The following is a 7,349-nucleotide window of genomic DNA, read 5'->3' as shown; positions in this document are numbered from 1 at the left end:
CAGAAACTGGAAAAACAATAAGATCCATCTGGTTCCAGCTTCCTTTAAATTTCCAATTTAGTGTACAATATAGAAATTGAGGAAATGCTTACCGATCATGACTGCCAAAATGCAAGAAGACACAGGGCACTCAGAGACTCAGGGTGTTTGGTAGGAACTTTTTCTCTGAAAATGGAGGAAAATTCAAATTCACCTCATTTAAGTGAAAAAAAAATTGGATTTGCTCACATCATTAAAAAGCTGAAGTCTTCAGGCACATCTGGCTCTGGGAGTCTCAAAATCATCTGAATCTGAGTTTGTTTTCTCCATTTCATTGCTGGGTCTACTGTACATGCACATTTTCAGAATGCTCTAGATCTTACATCTCAACCTTAAACTCAGCAGAGAAGAACATGAATCTTTATTCCAGCATTCTCAGAAAAAATCTACTTGGGTTAAGAACCCATCTCCATGCCAATCACTGTTTGGTGTGGGGCTGTGTCACATGGAGCCCCACCTAAATGAGATAAATGTTTGGTCTAAGAGTAGGGTGGTTGTAGGGGTGGGGGAGAATAGCTCCCTGTAAAGGGTGGACTGAGCTTATTAACAGAGGCTTGAATGAATACAGGGGAATAAAGCTATTGATGCCCACTAACAGAAGATTTTCTGTTAGGAAATATGACGTTTTAGTGAGCTGAAGGAGTTATTTAAATTATCTAAGAGTTACTTAAATTATAAGGAAGGTAGAGAGAAAACCACTTGTGTAGATTGCCAGGGAGTGTGGTCGGGAAGAACATTTTGTTTCATGCCACCATGATCAAAAAATGATCCAAGAGTAGGAGAGGGATGGCAGAGAAGGTTGGAGACACAGACAGGTACCAGCTCACATCTAGTCTTGAGGGTCATAGTAGGTCATTTAAATGTGGCAATATGGGGAGAGGGTAAAGAAGAGAGTAAATGAAGCAAAAATTTTAAGAAGAATTCACCTAGGTGACTATAATATTCTGCACTGAACATTCCATTATAATCTCAAGAATCTACCCATTAAAAAATGTCTTTAAATGTGGAACCATTTAATATTTTTCCCTTGAAGTATGTTATCCTTTAGCTGAGCCTTAGAAATCATCTTTCCTGCCAGAGATGTTTAATCTAATGGCAATTAGTAGGAAGGGGATATGACTTACATACTGAGAAATGATATTATCATCTTTCTATTTTGATTTTGACTCACATATCCTTCAATTAACTTCTTTATCTCTCAATGGCTGGAACTGGGCTCAGTTCCAAGCAATAGTAGTTCAGTAATAATGTTAAGAAGAAGGAGTGTGCAGTGTCTCAGCATAGCCATAGTTTCAGGAAACACAAGACATTGGGGCGGAATCATGGGGTAAGCATGAGGCTCCATTCTCCCTGGGCACCAAGATAACTCAGAAGATGAAACAATCTTAGAGAATATAAAGGCAATAGAAAAGTCAGCTGGAAAACTCTCTTCAAATTGCTGCCAACACTTCACTTCACCATTCTGCAGATTATTAAGGGATCAAAAACAACCTATGAATTTAAGGGGGCAAATCAGAACATTTGCTGCCAATACTAGTGAGAAAGCTAATGACTGACAAATATTTGTATCTCAATGAAACTGGAATGAAATCAACAACTCCTTTCTCAAGGAAATGAAGATCAGAAACAAGTGTCACAAAGACAGACTGGAATGATATTAAATCATGGTGTGAATCCTATTGCTAAAGGAGGATTAGCAAAATTGATTTGACAACATTCTCTTAAGCTTTACTTTTCTGAAGCCATGGCAGAGAAAATTAGGGGGATTGCTGAACTGGCAGAATCTGTCATCTTTCAGAAAACTAGGAAGTGACAAATTAAAAAATAGTCTTGTTTATGCCAGATGTGGACAGCTGCTGATTCAGAAATATAGGAAGTCTTGGGCTAAGAGTGGAAAAAAAAAAAAAAGGAAGAATGTATATGATGTATAGTGGTAGATAGGAGTCTGTGTTAGGAATAGGGAGACATTGAACAGGGCACCTATGTTCCTGAGAATCAAAAGTGTGGAATAGAAATTGAGATCTTAAGGATAGGAGGGTAACAGGGACATTTGAGAGCTATCTTAATATTGGTCCACATAGAGAAAAAGGTAAAGACCCTTCCTCCTTGCACTTATGTCTGCTAAACTCTCCAGTTTAGAATGCTTCTGACAAGAAAACCCTGCATGGTCAATGGACCACATTTAGTGTTGCGTGAAGAAGGGTCTTTGTTTGGGGACAGGAGTGCCTAAATATATACGCAGTGAGTCTCTTTGCTTCTTGGAATAAAGCTCACTCTCCCTCAATTTGTGAACTAAAACAAGGCACTATTTTAAGGGCAAACAGTTTTTTTTTTTTTTTCCCAAAGTCAGCTAGTAGAAGAACTAGAAAAACATTAGGCTGCACTGAAAGGAAATCAGGCTGTGGCATTTAAAAATTTAGGTCAAATTCCAGAGCTTTAGTACTGAATTCCTCTGGGCAATTTCTATCAGATATATCCTTAATAGCCTGCATCCAGTGTCAGAAGAGATTTGTAAGCAGTCTGTAGACTAACAGAGTTGAAAAATTGATCTGAGTTTGTTTGATCCAATCTTTCAAGGAAGAATGATTGTTCTTTTTAATATTTCTTTTTGGGATTCAAAATGTCATGCGAATGTCCCCTAATTGTTTAGGGTCAGATGAAATCTGGCAGGGCAGAGATCCTCTGGTTTTGCAAATTGAGGATTGCACAACTTGAGGAATGGATAACAACTTCCTAAAGAATGACTTTCTCAGCATATGGGAACCACAAAGGAGTTAGGAAGGTCTTGAAGCAAACTGGCTGGCAGGAGCCACATTCTAGGGAAGATCACAAAGAATCACTGGGAGCTCTCCCTACCACAGCAAGAGTGGATGCCATAGCTCATGTAGGCCCACTTATAATATTGCTAGCCTTTCCCCACCTCTTTTTAGCCTTGTTCTGAATCAGAAAGTTCAGTTTTTAGTTGCAGGGTTTCTGGAAAAATAGAAGCCACAATTTTTCCCCCCATCTTTCCCTTCTAAAGAGATTGAAGGAGGCAGACAGTGAAGTCTGTATACAGTTAGCATGAGAGTCAGAAGTGCTTATAACTGTGTAAGTTAGGGAAAGACACAACTTACTACAATGGTTGCTCAGAAGCAGATTGGGGAGATGTGGTGACACATTACTGGAGATCTAGGTGAGGGTGAGTGTGTAGTAGGACCTGGTGAGAGAGGGCAAGGGCTATTAACATGTCAGCCTGCTTCTGGGCTCTTCATTACAGTACAAGGTTATCCTTGTGGTGGAATTTTTCCTGTGGAAGTTTCCTTCCTTCCCTCCTTCCTTCCTTTTTTCCTTCCCTCCCTCCTTTCCTTCCTCCCTCCCTCCCTTTCTTCCTTCCTTTTCTTTTCCTTTGTCCTCTCCCTTTCCTCCCTTTCTCCTTCTTTTCATCTCTTTCCCCCTCTTACCTCCCTTCTCTTTCTTCCTTCCCTTACCTCTCATTTATCTAGACATAAATTTTTCAAGATCTTTCCCCTCTGATCCTTCACCTCTCCCACCCCATCATTGATGAAGCAAAGACAAAGAGCATTTAGAGAATGTTTAATGGACAAGATAGTCAGGATAGGATTGTGGGGGAGGTAAGAAATTGGTGATGATTTGGGGACTACCAGAACTTTTTGTGTGGTGGAGAGCATCAACTTCTCATTTTTCTTTATGATTTTTATCTTCTACATCAAATTTTGCTTATTGTGCCTTTAAATTTGGGTGATTAATTACTGGACATATATATTTATTTTCCTTACTCTTTAAGAAACTTGAACTTCTCTCTGTGGAGAAAGGATTACATCAAATAATAGAACAATAGAAAGGGTGCTTCTTTCCTGGTATTTGCTTCTCCACATTGAAAGTCCTTCAGACACACTGTCTCTGGGAGCTGGGGAGATTTGACCTGTTCCCATTGCTTTCCCCTCACCATTTTCCCAGAAGTAGGTACCACTCCATGGGCTGCTGAGCAAAGACCTGTTGAGAAATCCAGGTCATGGCCAAAGGATGCTTTGAAGGAATAGTGTGTGAAGCAGCTTGTTCCTCTTTACACAGAACTTCCCAATTCATAAAATGTAACAAAAGCCAAGACTGCTAGAGGTCATGAAGTCCAAGCTGCTTCATTTCATAACGAGGGAAACTGGGGTTCAGAGAAGATAAGTGACTCACCCAGGACTCCTCTTTAGGATGAGTTGGGACCTAACATTTAGAGGCCCTATTCCTTGTCCATTGCACTTTGGTCCACTAGAAAACACTCAGGACTCTTCTTTCCCCTCTCTAAACCCTAGAGAAGCTGAGAGGGGACATATGTGGGTGGCTTTACTCCCAGGTGTTTCCTGCATTCCTCAGACTTGTCAGCTGCCCCACTGGAAGACTGTCTTCTTCTCCCTGACTCTTGAGATTCCTGGTTCACAGTCCAGGCCGACAATGGACATTTCCTTCCCAGGGGCATCCAGGGCAGGTCAGCAGTTTCCATCTTCCCTAGATCAGAAGTGGCAAGTCCTCAGAACTCTTGATTCTTAAGACTCAGCTCAATCTCTACCTGACTCAGCAGAGGTTTCTGGATCCTCAGATGAGTGCTAACCAGAAGCAAGTCAATGGTCTTTCTGTTTCTGTAATGAGAAGACCAAAAAAAGCTGACGATGACCATTGAGGAAGAAAATGCACACGCATAAACACAGCAATCTCTACCCTATAAATAACCCTAATTAAAATGAAAACACCCATACGCTCTCATCTTTTTTATTTTTTCTGCTGGACATCATGGGAGGTCCTTGTAGCAGAACCTCTGGCACTTGCCAACAATAACCAGGCTCTGAGAAAGGAGAAGTTGCTATGCTTCTCCAATTTTTGTTGCCAGCTCAAATCTTAACTATTTTCTGAGGCTTCATTCTGGTCCTTTTCTCTTTCCCTTTCTGTCTTGTCAGGTAATCTTTCGAGCCCCTATCTTGGACTCCATATTCCTTCCTGAAGTTTCAAGCATTATCCAGTTGATTTATGTAAGCAGTTCCATGGGATTTCATTCATCATGTGTTTAACATGGCGTCATGAGGGTTTCCCTTGGAGGAAGACGTTGAGGCTATTCTAGTCTCATTTTAAAAATGGACCAGATAACATTAGACATAGCACAGAAGTCTCTTTCTCTTATAAACCAGTGGGAGTCAGAGATATAGCTCAGCTGTCTGGGACTCAAAAGGAGGGCACCAGAATGGCTGAGTCTCTGCACATGGAGGTGCTGCTGCTGCTGGCCGGCCTTAAGCAAGCTGACTTCATGCACATTTCTCACCAAAGTTGGAACTAGGCCTGTCCTTCTATCTCCTGAAAGAGTGATTTGAGTTTTTCATATTCTGTCCTGCAGGCTGGAGTGATTATAGGGCCCATACTATACAGCTCCAAAACACTCTGTGGGAAAGACAATGAGAGAAGCAGGAAATAATAACATTACCCAGCTTAAAATTAGCATTTGTCAAATTTTAACTTGGAAAATATGACCATTTAACCCCTAAGTTTGTCAACAAATGAAATAGATTTGGAGAAGGTTTACTTGCTCAAGTTCATATTGCTGAACAGCAGCAGTGCTAGGGTCACTCATAAATGAAGCAATTCTAGGTGGTCTCTTCAATATTACACACCACATTTGTATGTCTCATGCCAGCTTTGGATCTCTAAACACTCCCACATACTTAGGCCACAAATATTTATCAGGCATAAATATTTAAGCCCCTCTGTGCTTCCAAGCATCTACTTTATCATCTGTTGAATGACATTGAGCTGATCTGTTTCTAACTCAGCCTCTTCTTCCTGTGTGAACACTGGAATCATTTTAATTATCATCATATTGCTGATACCTGTGCTTACTGAATTTTACTGATTTTATGTAATCAGACTGTTCTAGATGTTTAGGAAGATATAAAAGATATCAAACACATTATTCTTTATTGTAGCAGTCTAAGGTATAAGATATGCATGTCTAATTCTTTTATTGTCCTACACAGGAAGATTATAAAAAAAATCACTTACTTATTAAATAAAATTTAAACATTCTAATATAATGCACAAAGTAATTCTTTACTTGATCCTGTCATCTAATTCCCTACACAAGGTCCAACTATTTGGATTCCTTAACGTTAGTCACTTTCTGAACTGAGCAGCCTCTTTCTTATCATGTAAGATTCATTTCAAATGCTACTTCTTCCTAATTACCTTCATCTAGAAGTGGCTTTGAAAAAATTCTTCAGCATGTTCTTTGTTATGACAAAGACATCTATTACATGGGTTTTTATATCCTCTGGTTTTCCCATCTTCTCCCTGCAGTGAGGTTGAGTCCTATAGATCAATGGTCCAATGCTATATGAATTTAGGCTGAAACACTTCACGTGAATCTCTTGGCTTTACCACTCGTCATTACTCTCACCATTAACTGTGCCTCTCTGGACCATCTTGAACTCTGATGAATTTGTTAATATCACACTGAATGTTTGTAGATAATCAGCAGTACCATTTGGACTAACCAGCCCTTCTAGGAACTAGCAAGTTTGGGAGTCTTTAATGAATTCCCTGTAGCTTACCCATCCCCTTGAAGTTCTTTCCATTACAGGAATTCTACCCTGAACTTTAAAAGTTGATTTAATGATTTGCTGTTTTACATATCCAGAGAATTTTTACCACCTAATTTGGAGGAATTTTTAAGTAGAAAATTATGTTGGTTCTGAGTGAATTTTTGAATAAATGATTATAGACTTTCATAGAAGTTGCATGTAACCCATTTTATTTTATTATTTTTTGATGACTTTGACAAAGGCAGTTTGATAAGATTAGAAAATCTTATCTACTGACTTGCATGTAGATAGAAAAGAAAAATTATGGAGAGTCAGCATATGTGGTACCAATCCTTTTGAGTGTAAATTTAATTCAAAGCTATACTCTCTTTGATAAGCTAGCCTTTTGAATTTAGCAAGTATTAGCATACACACTCTCTGGAGCTCTTTCATTAAAAAATATCCTTGAATATTCCCCTTTTAATTGGTAAAAAGGAGGAAAAAAGACAACAAAATTACATCTCCTCTTAGGTGTTTAGGAAGCATAGTGTTGCTTATTTATTTTTGCTGTAACACAGATTGCTACCCAATAATTTTGGTCATAAGGAATCTTGGTAAATTTTGAAACATCTCTCCCTGATGCATGAGCATTTTGACTGAGGTCAGTGATGAGAATTTAGGATCTTGGTATGGCCTCGGAAGGAAACTGTGTGACCTGGTACTGAGCAGACTCAGATTCTCAGGACTCTTGAG

Source organism: Sciurus vulgaris (genome assembly GCF_902686455.1).
Source record: "Sciurus vulgaris genome assembly, chromosome: 11".
Lineage (NCBI taxonomy): Eukaryota > Metazoa > Chordata > Mammalia > Rodentia > Sciuridae > Sciurus > Sciurus vulgaris.
Note: the sequence above shows the minus strand (reverse complement) of the source record.